General features: G+C 42.7%; 1 non-coding gene across 1 annotated transcript; it reads left to right on the forward strand.

The window, feature by feature from the left end:
* Positions 1-17,822: 17,822 nt before the first annotated feature.
* Positions 17,823-17,928, forward strand: LOC118488523. The gene has a single exon (XR_004885067.1). It is a non-coding gene; the product is annotated as a small nucleolar RNA R71 (small nucleolar RNA).
* Positions 17,929-19,243: the final 1,315 nt, after the last annotated feature.

The raw sequence follows: 19,243 nt of genomic DNA on the forward strand, positions 1-19,243 counted from the left end.
CTCTTCCAGTTCGGTTGGAGCTAAACGATATGGTGCGCGGGCTATTGGTGCTGCTCCAGGAGCTAACTCAATCTGGAATTCGACTTGGCGGTGAGGCGGTAAACCGGGTAAATCTTCAGGAAACACCTGAGGAAAGTCACGCACAACTGGAATATCCTCCAGCTTCTTTTCCTTTGCTGCTGCGCCAGTGACAAGTGCCAGAATTGCAGTATGCCCCTTTCGTAAACATTTCTGCGCCTTTAAGAAAGAGATGATGCCAACCACAGCACCACTCTTGTCGCCTTGAACTTCGAGAGGTTCTTGACTAGAGCGAGGAATACGGATGATCTTTTCCTTGCATAAAATTTCTGCGTGATGCTGGGACAACCAATTCATACCGATGACAACGTCGAAGCTACCCAAAACTATGGGTATAAGATCAATCGAGAAGGTCTGACCGGCTAAGACGATGCTACAACCCTTGATTACATGTGCGGCTTCTACACTTTTACCATTTGCTAACTCTACGACGTGTCTGGTGTTTAGGGGTGTTGGGGTACGTTTTAATAATTTACTCATTTTCAAGGACATATAACTTGTATCAGCACCCGAATCAAATAAGACAGTAACATAAATATCGTCGAGAAGAAACTTACCCATAACCACATTGGGATCATTCACTGCGTCACCCCGACCTAGAACAAAAGCACGACCCCGAGCTTCATTGCCATTATTGTTGTTGTTTCCCCCGTTGTTGTTGTTGTTGTTCCCGTTGCCCTGGTTATTGTTGTTGTTGCGATTCTGGTTCTGGTTCAATTGAGGGCAATCACGTTTGTAGTGACCTTCAGCCCCACACTGGAAACATCCCCGGTTCCCACGCTGTGGCTGCTGCTGCTGGTTCTGTGGAGCTGGCGGTGGGAGTTGCTGGTTCTGATTTGCTGGCCGTGAGCTTCTACAATCCTTAGCCTCATGACCCGGCTTGAGGCATCTTTGACAACGTTCCCTGCGACATCTTCCACTGTGGTGTTTGTTGCACCTATTACACCACGGGTGAATTCCCCGATATCCACTCTGCCCCTAACTGCCCGACGATTGCTGATTCGGACTCTGGTAGTCGTTGGTGCGGCGCTGCTGTGTTTGGGACTGAACAGAAACTGATCCCTTGCTGGAATCCCCATCCCACTTTCTTTTGTTCTCGCTGGGTGTGGCAGAAGTAGTAGCTGGAGTAGTAGTGGCAGTAGTGGTAGCACTGATGCGTTTTGGCAGCTTGTTCTGATCTACTGCCTGATCGGTGAGTCGGTGGGCAAGACGCTGAATGTCTTGGATATTGTTGAGGTTAGCCGACGTCACGTGGCTCTGAATTTCTGGCGCAAGCCCCTTGAGATACAACTCAATGCGCTTAACTGGAGGGTCCACCATCGTTGGACATAAGATGGCCAGTTCATTTGACCGTTTCGTGTAAGCCTCTATCTCTGACCCCGTCATCTTCAAGTGGTATAGCTCATTCTCCAACTTGTGAATGTCGTCTCGCGTGCAGTACTCACGCTTAATCAATTCCTTGAAATCCTCCCAAGGTGTGGCGTTAGCAGCTGCCAACCCTAGGATCTGTACTTGCGCGTTCCACCAGGTGAGCGCAATCCCTTCCAACGTGCCAGTGGCATACTTGACCCTGCGTGCCTCAGGGCATTCGCACATTTCAAACACTGACTCTAGCTTCTCAAACCAATGGAGGAGTCCCACTGCCCCCTCGGTGCCACTAAAAGTGCTTGGACGACAGTCCATGAAGTTCTTGAAAGTGCAGACAGGTTGCTGCGCGTGTTGACCTATTGTGTACGAATAGGACAAAGTTAAATACGAGAGTTAATGTAGGATCTAAAGATCCTAGTGTGAGTCTATACTGCTGGGTATACTACCTGCTTGAGCAGCTGCAAGTGCCGCAGCAACTTGAGCTTGAACGAGAGCCTCTAACTGGGCTTGAGTCATGTTAATTTGTCCAGACATGATCTTCATAGCAAATGCAACGTGAGTTAGAGAGGTTCGCAAATAGGGCGATGACAGAAGAGTGTAAGCACATAGGGGTTCTCATGTAACGACGTATAGTAAGCAATGTGATCTAACATACTACGAGCAAAGTTCTATGTAGTTCTAGCAAGCAGGTAATAAACATAAACCTTATTACCTAGGATGTCGAGTCTTGCACGTGGAGCGAAGCGTCGTTGTGGATCGTTGAGAGCACTGTTCTGGTTATAGTCTGGTTTTAATAAAAACGTTTTTCCCATATTAAAACCAAGTTCTCTATAACCAATGGCTCTGATACCAATCTGTCACACCCCCAAAATTCACACGCGGAGTACCACCGCTTGGAGGCGTGACATGACCAGGATCAAGCCATCAATCATATTGAACATAGCATAATATAAATAAGATGGTTCGTAAAACCCAATTCAATACAATTGATGTTCTAAACCCAACATAGTATCAATAGCGGAAGCATAATAATGAAAACCCAATGTATAACATAAGTGCAAATGTTTAAGTGTTTAACATAGCATTCACGATCCATTGCCCACAACGACCCGCTCCTCCTTGTGCAAGCTCCATAAGTACCTAAAGTCCTGCAAGGCATGCAGCAGAGAGTCAACAACTAGTTGAGCGAGTTCACAGTTATTAGTTCGGTATTAGTATAGTGTGAGTAGTATGTTCGTTTGTTATGTCGTGAATCGTATTTCTATCGCGGCCTCCCAGGCAGGTATGCGAAGATATTAGGGGATGTTCCTCCCAAGTATTCTAGACTAGGTTTATTTGTATCGCGGCCTACCAGGCGGGTGTGCGAAGATTAGTATGTTTAGTTCGCGGCCTTCCTAAGGCAGGTGTGCGAAGTCAGTCATAATATCGCGGCCAACCCTTGGCAGGTGTGCGAAGATCAGTTCAGTAAGTGTTACTAGTCTAGTCGTGTCATATCGTTCAGTTCTACCAGCTGAGTATGTACAATAATTCAACAAACTCCATTCCCACCCGGGAACCCATGCCTTGGCTGTGTGAACTCACCTTGGTTTGCTCGGTATGCTAAGTATGTGCTTGTAATTAATCAATCACGTCCTAAAGTACGTACATATGCATAATCAGTTTATATCCAAGTTGTGCACGTATAGGTAATCATACAAGTACCAGCATGTATTCGTTATCACATAAGTTATGCACATCACTTAACAGCAGTTAAATAATCCAGTTATCATTTGACAGAGTTAAACCATGTTACTGAGCAAAATATACAATTTGGCGAATCACATCATTGACGAAACACATGTTTAGCGAAACACATGTTTCGTCAACTACCCTTTGGCGAATCAAAATTCTATTTCGTCAGCTTCTCCTTGGCGAAACACATTCTGTTTCGTCAAGACTTCCAATTCGTCAAACATTCACATTCGTCAAGGCATCAGTTACGTCAACATGTCAGTTACGAAAATCATGCAGTTGATTATGGAAACCCTAATCATTCTAGCAGCCGTCATGCCATCATCGGATCAACATTAACCACAGATTGTTATGCACGGATCTTAGAGAATTCATTCAACGATCATTATCAAATCAATAACGTACTCATCACGGTTTTAATGTCTAGCATGAACCCTAACTTACGTGTACCACAAATCGATTATCATAACACAAACAACATTCAAATATTGTTCCTAAGCATCATGCAATCTAGTTCATCATTAACAATATACATATACATAGGTTGTAACCGATAAATCATACGTTACTAATCCGGGATTACCATAAACATATATTCATATATGATCCAGGAATCAAGCATAGACATAACATGAATCAAGAAATCATGAACACATAAACGACTAACCGAGTGGAGGGAAAGACGGGTTAATCGCTAGGAGGTCTCTAAAAACCAACTGCCGTCAGTGCACAGGAGCTCTAGGGTTTCAGTTTTGTCAAAGTTGTGAAACAGGAGGTCGTTCCACGTTTTAAACACATACAGACGGTTTGGGCCCGTAATGGGCTTTGGTGAATCAGATGGGCCGGCGAATCACCATCTGTTTCGTCGAGCTCGGAGTTTGACGAATCAAGCATTGTGTTTCGTCGAGTGGTCGTTGGCGAATCACAACTCTGATTCGTCGAGATGGTGTATGGCGAATCACATGTGATTCGTCGGGTCCTTAATGGGTTCTAACAGTTTAAGTCTAAGTTTTCTGATAAGTCACAAGTTATACATATACAACCAAACACAAAACCAAGCAAACACAATTCGTTTCATTATAACACAACGTGTGCAGTTACAAGTCAAACAGTCAAAGTCAATGGTCAAGGTCAACGTGCATTAAATACAAAATGAAGGTCAAAAGTTTGAGTTGTCACAGTTCCCACGTAGAAGCAAGTGAATTTTTATGTTTATATCCCAAACAAATGTACTAATTTTGTAAAAACCTATCGGCACATCATCAGCGAGACTGTTTAAAGCATTTTAAACGTTACATTTCATTAGCGTACCATGTCTGTCTAGCTGATGTACTATCATTTCCCCTATTATACACAAACTCTTTTTCAAGTTTTTCTAATGTTTTTGGATTTTTGAATGTTATCATGTTTTTGTATTTTCTGCAAATTCCCCCCCTAAAAAGGAAAACATATTTTATTGTTTTTGTTTTCATCGAAAAGCAGAAAACAAACTATACAGAAAGTTGACAACACGACATGGTTCATATTTGATCGCCGCCCTCCTCGGTTTCACATTCTACTACCCTCCCAGAATACAGATTTTTCATCCCATTCAATTTTAAAAGATAATAAAATCTCATTTTGTCAAAGGGTTTTGTATAAAAATCAGCTTTCTGATCATCGGTGTGTATGTGTTCAATCCGGATTAACTTCTTCTCGTGACAATCACGGATGAAGTGGTGACGGATTTCGATATCTTTTGTTTTAGAATGGTGAATCCGGTTTTTAGTGATGTTTATAGCTGCTTCGTTGTCCACATAAATTGGCGTATCCAAGAATTGCAAACCGAAGTCGTGCATTTGCTGTTGGATCCATTGGATCTGTGAGCAACAGCTAGAGGCTGAAACGTATTCTGCCTCACATGTAGAAAGCGCCACTGCGGTTTGTTTCTTGCACTGCCAGGTAACGAGTCGAGTTCCGAAGAATTGACACCCAGCAGTGGTGGACTTTGCATTCTGCTTGCAGCTTCCAAAGTCAGAATCAGCGAAACCTGATAGGGAGAAGTCACCCGAGCGAGGATACCACAAGCCGATGCTTGGGCAGCCTTTCAAATACCGCAAGATACGTTTGACAATCGTCAGGTGTGACTGCTTCAGGCTCGACTGATATCTGGCACAGAGACATGTCGGGTACATGATGTCCGGTCGAGAAGCAGTGAGATACATCAAAGATCCAATGATTGACCGGTACAGTGTCTCGTCCACTTTCACTCCACTTTTGTCAGGACAAATACCATGGTTCTGTGCACGGGGGGTTGCTGCAGGACTGCATTCAGTTATGTCGAACTTGTCAAGCACGTCCTTTACATATTTTGTTTGGTGAACGAAGATTCCATCGGGCATCTGCTCCACCTGCAGCCCGAGGAAGAACTTTATCTCCCCCATCGAACTCATCTCAAATTTTTTCTTCATTACTTTCTCAAACTCTTCACACAGCTTGTCGTTGGTGGAACCAAAAATGATATCGTCAACGTAGATTTGCACAATTAGGAGATGACCTACTACTTCCTTTGTGAACAATGTGCTATCGACTGTCCCTCTGGTGAACCCGTTGGCCAACAGATATTGGGAAAGCGTCTCGTACCAGGCTCTCGGGGCCTGGTGAAGTCCGTAGAGCGCCTTGTCCAGTAGATAGACCTTGTTTTTGTGCAGTGGATCAGTGAATCCCGGTGGTTGTCCCACATACACCTCTTCTTTAATCGTTCCGTACAGGAAGGCATATTTGACATCCAGCTGGTACACTTTGAAGTCTTTCCATGACGCAAACGCCAGGAAGATCCGAATCGCCTCGAGTCTAGCAACAGGCACGTAAACTTCGTCATAGTCGATGCCTTCTTGCTGACTAAAGCCTTGTACCACTAATCGTGCTTTGTTTCTCACCACGACTCATCTATCATCCCTTTTGCACTTAAATACCCACTTTGTTTTGATCAACTTTTGATTCTTCGGCAAATCAACTAGTCTCCAAACACCCAGTTTCTCAAACTGTAGCAGCTCTTCCTGCATAGCATTTACCCAGCTGTCTTTAGTCAACGCCTCTTTATAAGTTCTGGGCTCGATCTGCAAAATAAAACACTTTAATGAGAATTCTTCTTGCAAATGTGCAACAGAAGAATAAAAACATGTAAGAGCTCGGTTGATTTGGTCTCTGGTTTTAACACCACTTTGCAGGTCACCAATTATTTGCTCTGACGGATGGTAAGACAAAGTACGAGGCATAATGGTGTCAGGCACATTCACTTCCGATTGCAAGTTCGATAAATCAAGATCAACGGTTTGATCCTCAGCTTCCGTCGAAGTAACATTTGGTTCCTCGTCAAAGGTCGGAGTGGTTTCCTCCTCTGAGTCGTCAGAGTTGTCAAATGTTGGAGCTGGTTCCTCTGGTGGTTTGTGAGCTGTTCCGCTTGGTCCAGCTTCATCATTGTGAGTACCCTCGGTGGGTGGAGAAACTACTAGCGGTCTAGGCACTTGCTCCTGTGACATAGATTGCTGGTATTGGTACAGAAGTGTTAGTTCCTCGTCACTCGGCTGAACCGGTAGATGAAATGACTCCTAGAGCTTGTCATAATCGAACAGGAATCTTTGTGTGACAACCCGGATAATCTAACTTCACTTGAAATCCCACAAACCCTTAGCGTGTGTTTCTGTGTTTATTTACCTATCGCGTATACTATTAAGTGTTATGTGGGCCGCGGAAACTAGCTTATATGGGCCGCGGAAGTACTCGACACTTGCGGGCCGCGAGTTTCTCGAACCCAACCCGATCACGCATATAGGTCCAGTTAGGTCACACTTGCACATGGGCTTAGTAAAGCCCAAATGGGGATTAGAGATAAGTAACTTGGGCCGACCATTGTGTGCTCTCATGATAAATTGTATTTGGTTCCTTGTGATTATCTTAGGCCCAAACCGAGCCCACCTTCCCTCCCCACTATCTACGTATAATATAACTTGTATAAGGTTTCACAATCCAAACAAAAACCCTATTCCTCCTTTGTACGTGCGGCAGTGGTAGAACACCCCCCCTCGCAATCACCATCATCATAATCTTCATACTCTCTCGGTTAGTGTTATCTAATGCTTGTTTAACTTGGTTGATTTCTTTGACTATATGTGAACAAAGTATGAAATTCTGGTTGTCGTATGCTTTCATTATTGTGATTAGTTGAAATAGCAATACATGAATACACCTTGTGGGATTAACAGAACCTTGTCTGCATGATGTTTGTGTGTTTAATTGAAGAGATAATAATCTGATGTGCATGATGGTGTTTGCTAAATACTTTGAATCGACAAGAACCGGTAGTGTTATGATCTTGTTATCAACGATGTTATGTGACGTGATTCTAGTTAATTGATTGTTGTAAAACGGAACTGTAAGAAATTAGAGTTGTGACGTGATGTCGTGGTCACTATCAAATTTAATCCCCAAAACAACTATAGATAGTAGTAAGAGGGTATCGAACTCAGGGAGTATGTGGAAGGTGTGTCGATTGTATAGCTTTGTACTTAAACTAATATTAAACTAAATTGCAGAAATTAAAATTCAAGAGTTTAGATTGTTGTTTTAGAAAACTAAATTAAAAACTAATTTCAAATCAAATGTTGGTTGTAGAACAGATTAGGAGAGAACAATGATCATCTTAGGTTTCAGTTTCTTTGAACAATTGTGTGTAATTCCAACTAGAAAGAGTTACATAGACATAACTCGTGTATAGATAATTGAAGTGATAAAAGGGAACAAAGTACTCGGATTAAATAAACGTGAGGTTGTTTCCCGATGACCAATTAATCAATAACCAACCCTAACCCTTCCCGTGATATCTCGATTGCCAACGGCACCAAGAACGTACGATTAAGACTAGAAATTGCAATATCGATTAACAAGTTACAATCAACCAAACATACACCATGATATTCAAGCAATGCAAGTTATCATTCTAGAAATTCAGAAATAAAACACACAAAAGTTCAAGAAACCTTCACCTAAGATGATCACCGAAGAGTTTAGCCGGACATGGCTTGGTGAATCATCATAATAGCAAATCCAATGTTCATACGAATCGAAATTACAAACCGAATGATAACAATTGTTCAAAACCAAGCAAGCACAGCAAAAATCGCCCCTAGTGAGTTCCAAAACCGTTCAATCATCAAGAATGATGAAAAGACACCATCAAACTAACTTAATTGTGGCAGTTACACTTTTTCCGTCAGACACCACCGTAATTTACGGCTCCACCGTAAATTACGGTGGACAATAAAGTGTTACGGTGTGAGGAAACTGATTTACGGTGACATCCAAATGAAATCCAGGTCCACCGTAAATTACGGTAGGACCGTAATTTACGGTGGTGAGCTGATTTGTCTTCTTTGTTTTGTCTCTTGTTCCACTCTCGACCCGTTCATCACCGAAGTCTCTAAAGCTGCATTTAATCCATCTTTTAGCTCCCGAACCGCACCTGAAACATAAGCAACCGTAGTTATCTAATTCAAGATAATTACACGATTAAGTGAAGGATTATTTCATTTTTTAACATGCTTAAGGGTTGTCCAATGGACCACCCGTCACATCCCCACACTTAACCGTTGCTTGTCCCAAGCAACTCATCAAATCAATTTCAAAACAAGTGATCAAATTAACCCAAGCAAAACATGCAATCTTTTTACTAACCCCTTTTTAACACCCAAGCAATGCACCCCTCTCTAAATCTCTCCTCTCGGCTACAAGTGAAAACTAGCAACGATAAGCTAGACACACACTAGGCAAACGGGTGGTTGCACAATCATAAGCTTGTACCTAAATCGATCATTCTCCTAAAATGGGTCAAACATGAATGCAAATCAAAGGGACTTCAAGGTTGTAACGCGGCTAGGTGTATAGGTAGGAAATGAAATATATATGTGACGTAGCGAAAATTCGACCCGGTCTTTTTATTACAAAAATAAACAAACGAACAAACAAACTTAACTACTATATACAAGACAATTAAACTTCTTTTTTTTTTCTTTTTTATTGCTTTTCTTTTTTTTCCTCTTTTTTTTTTTTTTTTTTTTTTCAAAGCAAACAACCATACAATAACGCATTAACCATATCTACTTCAAACTAGCAAAACTACTAATACTATCACTAACACTATAAGACCGGGTCAAATTTGGGTAAAATTTTAAGTAAGTAGCTAGGGGTAACAATTGATAGGCTTTTAAGGCACAAACTGGGCAACTAAATGTCCAAACCCCCGCCCCTCTCGCAACCATGCTCATATATATAACTTATGAGGTCCAACCCTCGAAATCCCACACTCGCTCACACCAACGACGAGGCTACCTAAATGCCCTTATCCTTTCTACATTCATGTCTAACTAAGGACTCAAATCGCATTCAAGCACAAGTTCTAGTGCACCCCCACCCGTAGCCACTCTCATCAAAGACAATCATTATTTATGTACAAGTGTGGCCACAACTCTCACCAAGAATGAAAAAGGTATCAAGGGTTGCCGGTGCATCAACTTGGGGTTAGTCTAGGGTGTTCAACTTTTCACATCGTTTTGCTTGGCTCAAAAATTTTCAAAAACTTCAAAAAATTCCCCCCATCCCCACACTTGGGATACATTGACCCCAATGTATGGCTTTGGAAGGCTTTGATCACTACATTCATTCAACATCAACAAAAGCTTTTTTACTCAAACCCCAACTTTCTTTTTGTATTTTTTCATTTTATATTTTTTTTTTACTTTTTTTTCTTTTTTAAACACACATGACACCACCAACTAGCACCATCCCAAACTTAACAAAACAATCATACACCACCCAACCGCCCAACCATAATCAAAATAAAACTACAAATATGCACAAATTATACAAAAGAGAGAACACCACCTGACTAATAGTAGCGCGGTCCTGGAGGTCCAAAGATGGATGACATCATGTCATTCCATTCTCCAAATCCAAACGCGCCGCTGCTACTCCCACCTTGTTGTTGGGCTCCCTCTTGCTGCCTCGGGTCAAGCCATTGAGAATGGTGAAGTGGTGGAGTTGGATATGAGACACTACCGTCATAAGGCGGTAACGAGGCATAGTCCACATGTTGTGGATCCTCAACAACCAGCCTTCCGGCATGCCAATCTGCATGCATCCTCCTTGCTAAGTACCTATTATTCGTATCCACCTCTCGGGAATACGCCAATGTGCGGTTCCATGCCTCAGTACGATCAAGATTATGTTTTAACGACCGCTCTATACTTGCACTATTCCTCGTGTTTTGATCATACAACGTCCTCTCCGACCCCGACCATGTATCAAAAATAGATGCCGGAGGACGTTGACTTTCAATCACTTCTTGCATTGTACCGTTATAAGCCCAACCCGGCTCATAAGACTGTTGTGCATAATCGTAAAACATACCACCATGACCTCCACCATAACCCCCTTGACCCACATTCAAGTTCACCCCGCCTTGCGGTTGCTCCTCATAATCTTCATCCCCGCTTGGGATCTCTGCTTCACTCTCGGGTTCATCCTCTTCACCCGGTAACAAATCTCTCGCATTCGCCTTAAGAGCTCTCCACCTTTGGCCTTCCGACTTTAACTTGTGATAACACTCCGTTTGAGTATACGTCCAAACATTCCCCAACTTATCCAACGTAAAAGGCTGGTGCCTTTTTGTTACTCCCCGATCTTCAGATGTTATCGCCTTCTGTTGTTTCATCAATCCCGTAATTATTCGACAATACGGGACGATGTCTCTTCCATACTTATTCCGGCAGATCCATAAGTGGTTCATGATAAGATAACGTATCGGGAAACGTGGAGCCCCATGCATCAACGAATAAAGAACGGGTACCTCCGGAAACCTCACCTGTTCTTTGTCTCCCCTTCGTGGAAGGACATTGAGAAGACATATTGTATGCAACAATTTAGCTTCTATCTTCAAATTCTTCCGGTATAGAATACCACTGTATTTACCGGGTAAAAATATTGCTGCCAACATATCATTCCATCTAACATGTTTCTCCGGTTTGAGCAAGAGATCATCGAGAGTGGGAACCATGTACTCACGCGCCGAGAGACTATCATACTTCCCGAGCTTCTTCAAAGTGTCAAATGACATCTCCACCGGTACCCCGTGCACCTCACCAATCAACTTCATCTGTGATGGCTTGTTAAAATTGTGACATTTCAAAGTCGCCATCCATTCTTGTATCTCGGTCATAAACAAGTTGCTTTTGTCTTTGTCGAAACATTTGAGCGCTGATTCCCATCCTAACGCCCGAAACTTATCAAACACCCCAAATTGTTGGAACTCCACTTCCCGAACCTCTCGTTCACAAATGAAGGCCGCCGCCTTGTTCTTCAACTTATTCATGCAGTCATGGTAAAGTGTCGGTTGCCACTCCTCTGCTTGATCATCTAATGGACCCGAATTCCACACCGGCTTTTCACTCGGATCCAACTCCATCTCTTCTTCACTCCCACTCTCGCTTTCACTTATACGACCCATATATTGCCTTTTCCACGGTGGTTGTTCTTTTTGTTTGCCTTTCCCTTTTGATGTGATGAACTCGATCCCGCTTGTTCTTTTGTCTTAGCCATTTCCTACACACATTAGACAATCAAAAAAAGCAAACACAAAATTAGACTCTTTCCTCCTAAACATCCCCACACTTGCTTGTTACTATGGTTGTAGATGTTAGTGAACTACAATGTATAAGTTTTTCAAAAATTTGGGCATGGTGTCTCTACAATGTAGAAATCCCCAAAAGTTCACTACTTTAACCACAACTCCTACATCTACAACCATATCCATGTTCAAATAACCCATTTCATAATCATATCTAAGAACAAGCATGTGGGTATGGGCAAATAACCTAAATAACCTTACTTTTCACAATGTAGCATCAAAATACAACAAATAAGCTTTCATACCTTTGCTTGAAGATGCTAAAGTGCTTGTGAAACAAAAGCTCCAAAAACCCCCAGATTTTTAGAACTAGGGTTTGGGATTCGGACACTAAAAGTGCGTTTTCTCGGAAATCTCTCCTCACAATCGACAAGCTTGTGAACTTCAATTTCACTTGATTTGGACAAAAATTTAGAAAGTTATGGAGGATGGAAGGTTTGGGAAGAAGAAGAAGGTTATGGAGAGTTGTGGTGGGTCTTGAGAGATGAAGATGGATGGATGTAAAGTGAAAAGGATTTGTGTGGTTGGGGTGAAGTCACGTGACCTGATGTATTTTTTTTTTTTTTTATGTACAAGCCGGACCCAAACGTCGGAAACAAAAATTCTCCGCACCATAAATTACGGTCTCACCGTAATTTACTGTGAGACCTGAATCACCAATTTGCACCATAAATCAGTAGAGTTTTACCATAAAGACCAACAACATTTCCTTTCCACCGTAAATTACGGTAAAACCGTAAATTACGGTGGATACTGGGCAATCCTGATTTGCGCTAAAAATTGAGGTTTTAAGTGCAAATTTTAAATTTTTTAATTCTTTTGATTTTTTATGTTTTTTAATTTTTTCAAAAACTTGTAAAAATTACCCTACCCCCTCAAAAATCCCGTGTTGTCCTCAACACAATGCTAGAGTAATTCGTGACCCGAACATCCCCACACTTGTCTCAAACACGGATTTCGAGGAACTATGGCAATTGTGCAAATTATACAAAACAAACAAAACAAAATACTACTATGTACACTACCAAACCTGGGCCTCTCATGGTTGTTCCTCGTCGACCGGGCGTAAGATGTAGCCCGCTTTGTCAAGCTCCAAGTTATTGATGTCGTTTCCCTCCAAGTACGGCTTCAAGCGGTGACCGTTCACCGTTTGTTGTTTCAATGTTTGCTCGTCTTGGATGTCTACATCACCAAATCGCCCAACTCTCCGAATGATATACGGACCCATCCATTTGCTCTTAAGCTTGCCCGCGAACATCTTCAATCTTGAATTATACAACCAAACTTTCTGCCCCACTTCGAATGTTTTCTTTCTCAATTTCGCATCATGCACTTTCTTGAGTTTATCTTTATAGGCCGATGCACATTCGTACGCCTCATCTCGAATCTCTTCTATCTCGCTCAATTGCAACTTTCTCAACTTACCCGCTTCATCATAATCCGCGTTGACCGTCTTGATCGCCCAATGTGCCCGATGCGCAAACTCCATTGGCAAGTGACAACCCTTACCATACACCATCCGGTAAGGTGTTGTGCCAATAGGAGTCTTGTAAGCCGTTCGGTATACCCACAATGCATCGTCTAACTTGCTCGACCAATCCTTTCTATCCGTTCTTACCGTCTTCATGAGGATCTCTTTGATTTGACGGCTGGACACTTCGACTTGTCCACTTGTTTGCGGATGGTAAGGTGTGGCAACTCGGTGGTTCACGCTATACCTCTTCAATAATTTCCCAAAGTTGAAGTTCTTGAAATGCGAACCACCATCGCTTATAATAACCCGCGGGATTCCAAAGCGAGAAAAGATGTTGGATTGAACAAATTTACAAACAACCGAATGGTCGTTCGTTCGTGTTGCAATAGCCTCAATCCACTTCGAGACATAATCCACCGCTACCAAAATGTAAAGAAAGCCATTCGAATTCGGAAAAGGACCCATAAAGTCTATACCCCATACATCAAATATCTCTACAACCAAGATTGGTTGTAATGGCATCTCATCCCTCTTCGATATGCTTCCCATCTTTTGACAATTAATGCAATTTCTAGCGAACTCAATTGCATCCTTGAAAATGGTGGGCCAATAAAACCCACAAGAAAGAACCCGATAGCCTGTTTTGTGCCCACTAAAATGACCCCCACAAGCAGACGAATGGGCATGAGTCAAGATTTCCAACACTTCTGTCTCGGGCACGCACCTTCGTATAACTTGAACCGGTCCAATCTTGAAAAGATCCGGTTCATCCCAAATGTATTGCTTCACTTGGACCATAAATTGTTGTCGACGCTTTTTGGTCCAATGACTTGGGATGGCACCCGTGGCTAAGTAGTTGACATAGTGAGCATACCACGGTGCAACGAAAGTGGAAACGGCTAAGAGTTGCTCATCGGGGAAACTTTCATTAATTTCACTCGCATCATCGGTCCCTTCCACCGGAATCCGAGACAAGTGATCCGCTACTACATTCTCACTTCCCTTTTTATCTCGGATTTCTAGATCGAACTCTTGTAACAATAAGACCCACCGAATCAAACGCGGCTTCGCATCCTTTTTCTCCATCAAGTACCGGACCGCACTATGATCTGAATAAACCACCACCTTGCTTCCCCAAATATACGAGCGAAACCTATCCAAAGCATACACCACCGCTAGTAATTCCTTCTCGGTTGTGGTGTAGTTAAGTTGCGCTTCGGATAAAGTTTTGCTTGCATAGTAAATAACCATCGGTTTCTTGTCAACCCGTTGACCCAAAACTGCACCAATAGTGGTGTCGCTCGCATCACACATTATCTCGAACGTCTTTGACCAATCGGGTGGTTGCAAAATAGGCGCCTTGACCAAGTGTTCCTTCAAAACAGTGAAAGCTTGCATACACTCGTTAGTAAAATCAAATGGAACATCTTTCAATAACAAGTTACATAAGGGTTTGGTGATAACACTAAAACCCTTAATGAAACGTCTATAAAAACCCGCGTGTCCCAAGAATGACCTTACACCCTTAACATTTTTCGGAGGTGGCAAAGATGATATTACCCGTATCTTTGCCTTGTCCACCTCCATCCCCCTTTCAGAAATCACATGGCCCAACACAATGCCCTCTTGCACCATGAAATGACTTTTCTCCCAACTTAGCACTAAATTTTTCTCAACGCACCTTTTTAAAACCTTTTGCAATTCGTTGAGACAAGCATAAAAAGTAGTGCCAAAAATGGAGAAGTCATCCATAAATACTTCGAGCGACTCTCCAACCATGTCCGAGAAGATACTCATCATACATCGTTGGAAAGTTGTCGGAGCATTACACAAGCCAAATGGCATTCGCCTAAAGGCAAAGGTGCCATATGGACATGTGAAGGTGGTCTTGTGTTGGTCATCCGGGTGTATGGCGATTTGATTGTAACCCGAATACCCATCTAAAAAGCAATAATATTTTTGACCCGACAATTTTTCAATAATTTGGTCAATGAAAGGTAGCGGGAAATGGTCCTTAGAAGTGGCGGCATTCAATTTCCGGTAGTCAATACACACACGCCACCCGGTAACCGGTCGGGTGGCAATTTGTTCACCACTTTCATCCTTGACTACTTGAATGCCGGCCTTCTTAGGCACAACTTGGGTGGGACTCACCCAAGCACTATCCGAAATCGGATAGATGATTCCCGCATCCAACCATTTAATTACCTCCTTTTTAACTACCTCCCTTAGGTTCGGGTTCAACCGCCTTTGAGCTTCTCGTGTCGGCTTGGCATCTTCGGTTGTAATGATTTTGTGCATGACAATTGATGGACTAATTCCTTTGAGATCGGCAATTGTCTATCCGATAGCCCCCTTGTTTTCCTTCAAGACTTCCAACAATGCTTGCTCTTGGGCCAACTCCAAATTAGAGGCAATAATGACCGGTAAAGTGTCATTATCCCCTAAAAACACATACTTCAAATGGCTCGGCAAGTCTTTGAGCTCCAACTTTGGCTGTTCCTCTAGCGATGGCTTAGTACCCGAATCGATCTCCACCGGTAGACCCTCGAATTGGTGGGTCCATGGTGGTCTACCTTCTTTCAACGCCGTAGCATCTTGTGCTTCCTCTTCAACCCGGAGTGCATAAGCATGTACCTGTTCAGAAAAATCACACAGGCAAATATCCAAACCATCCTCCTCATACTCATGCGGGTTGCATCCATCAACTATATCTGCCATGAAACACTCATCAACACCATTAGCATTAGAATTGTTAGTAAAAACATTCAAACGCATTTTTCTATTTCCAAAAGCCATATCAACTTTACCAAATCTACAATCAATAATAGCATGTGCGGTGCTTAAAAACGGCCGACCCAAAATTATATTTTGTTGTTGCTTAGGGTCCGCCGATGAGTAATCCAAGACTAAAAAGTCCACCGGGTAATAAAACTCATCAATTTTCACAATTACATTTTGAACCATACCCCGAGGCAACTTATGAGACAAATCGGCCAAAACAACCGTTGTCTCCACCCTTGCTAACGGACCAAAGTCATATTGGTCATATAAGCCCCTCGGTAAAATGCTAACTCCGGCTCCAAGATCTAGCAACGCCTTAGCCATTTGAAAATTACCAACTTGTACATTAATCAATGGCGTGCCCGGATCTTGGAGCTTAGGAGGAAGCTCCCCATTTAAAACCGCACTCACTTGCCCGGTTAAATCCACCCGCTTAGGCACTTTCTTCTTGTTTTGCCTTTTTTGTGTACATAATTCTTTTAAGAATTTTGCATAAGCGGGGACTTGTTTTATTGCATCGAGGAGTGGGAGATTAATTTTTACTTGTTTAAACATGTCCCACATCTCCTCTTTTTGAGGACCTCTCGACACAATAAAATTTTTCTTTCCCGGGTCAAGTAAGGCCGATGGAAATGGGACTTGACTCGGTTCACCCTCAACTTTTTCATTCTTTTCGTTTTCACCCAAACCCGGTTTTTTAACAATCGTTTCTTTTGGTTTAACCGGTGAAATTTCATCATCACTTTCAATTCCCGTGACATCCTCAACTACCCCCCAACCAATTCGGGTGACAAATTGGCTTTAAATTCTTTTCCACTCCTCAAGACACTAACATGATTAATATTAACGTTACCTCGTGACGAACCATGCGAAGGGTTTACCTTAGTGTCGCTTGGAAGTTGACCCTTACTTTTCTTCAATTCTGCCACGTCGGTTGCCAATTGACCCATTTGGGTTGTTAGTGATTGGATGCTTTTGTCACGAACCTCATCCTTTTGCATTCGCACTTCGTCAAGTTGGTTCCGTTTCTGCATCTCCATTTGCATGCTCTTTAGTATCTCCATCATCTCGTTTCCACCCGAAGACCCCCCTTGTTCTTGACCCATTTGGTATTGTTTTTGATAACCTTGGTTATTTCCGCCTCGGTATCCACCTTGGTTATTGTAAGATTGGCGTGAACCAAAGTTACCTTGGCTACCTTGAAAGTTCGGGTTTGCTTGATTTGAAGGGTTCCCATATCTAAAATTCGGGTGGTTCCTCAACCCGGGGTGGTAGGTATTAGAGTTCATGTTGTTGTAACTCCTACCACCTCCTCCTTGACCTTGACCTTGAACCGCATGGACCTCCTCGTATTGCCCTTCCAACATCCCTTGGCAATTTTCAGCCGCATGACCTATTTCATTACACAAAGCACAAACATCATAAATTTGGTTAGTGGTTTGAACATTACCATCATCTATGGCGTGCACTTGAGGTCGGGTAGTGGTCGGTCGGGCTCTTCTTGAGGCTTGAGCTTTCCTCTTTGATGTAGTTGCCATGCTTTCCAAGAACTCCCAATCATCGTTCTCATAATTTGTTCCAAACGTCCCACCGGTAATAGACATCAAATCACATGCATCTTCGGCACTCAACCCCTCGTGAAAGGCATTCATCAACTCCCACAATTCAATTCCATGATGAGGGCAATTTTTAATCATCATATTGAAACGCTCGAACGCCTCATGAAACATCTCACCATGTTGTTGTTGAAAGCTTCTCAACCCCTTCCTTGCATCGTTGGTCTTTTGGGTGGTGTAAAACTCATCCAAGAAAGTTTGTTGCATCTCCCCCCATGTATATATGGATGCCGAAGGTAACGTGTAGAACCATTTTTTCGCCTTCTCTTCCAAGGAAAATTGGAACAAAACCAATTTATTATCGTCAGCCGAAAACCCTTGGCTCCCAAGAGTATTGCAAATCGAGTCATAAGCCTCTAAATGAAAATAAGGCTCCTCCGTTGCCAACCCCTTGTACTTTGGTAAACTTTGCAAAGAGTTGGTTCTTACTTCAAATGTTCGCCCTTGATCATTATGAGGAATGACTACCGGCCGAAAATGTGCTTCAATGCCCCTCACATTTTGGAATAATAGGACCATTTGGCCTTGGTACTTGCCCTTGTGGTGCGATTGGTTGTTGAAACTGTTGTTGTCGCATCGGTGGGCGTTGAGGTGGTCTTTGAAATTGTGGTTGTACATGTTGTGGCCGGACTTGTTGCAATGGAATAGGTTGTGGCATTGGTGGCCCTTGAGGTCTTGGCTGAATGTGTTGTGGTATAAGTTGTTGTTGTGGCATTCCACCAACACTTGCCATCCCTTGAGATTGATTTTGCACATACCCAAACTCCCCTTGATCACCATAACCTCCATAAGCGTACCCATCATCATCATACCCCTCAAAATCTTCAAATCCCTCATCATAACCATCTCCTTGAATTCTCGAAGTTTGCCCAAATGGGATGGTCGAATACTGAAAACCCGATTGTTGTGGTCTAAAGGATGAAGTAGTATGCACAATAGTTGAGTTTGGTGCAATTGTGAAAATGGATGATGATTGACCCGTAGTTGGGGGAAAGAAATGGGATAATGGTGGGATTGTGGTGGATGGGTTGTAGGTGATGGTAGGCTCAGTTTGAGTGGTGATTGGTTGGGTGACATTGGATGGTGTAAATTCAGCGGTGGTATTAGGTAATGTGGTATTCGGTGATGGTTGGGTGGAAGTAGGTATAAAGGATGAAGATGATTGACCCGTTGTAGGTGGAATTTGAGAATCAGCCATGATGTTTCTCGGTGTGATGGGTGAAGTGGGTGAACCAATGATCTTGTTTTCTCGTACTAAAACTCTGTTTTGTCTTAGCGTTCTTTCAATTTCCGGATCAAACGATAGCAGTGATGACCTGTGAGAGCCCCTAGTATGCATACACCTGAAGTACCTGCACATTAAACACAACCAGCGTAAACCCGAAAATAACAAAACAAAACTATTAAACTAACACACGTTGCGCACTACTCCCCGGCAACGGCGCCAAAATTTGACGTGATGTCGCGGTCACT

This window comes from Helianthus annuus, chromosome 16 (assembly GCF_002127325.2).
Source record: "Helianthus annuus cultivar XRQ/B chromosome 16, HanXRQr2.0-SUNRISE, whole genome shotgun sequence".
NCBI classification, from domain to species: Eukaryota; Viridiplantae; Streptophyta; class Magnoliopsida; order Asterales; family Asteraceae; genus Helianthus; species Helianthus annuus.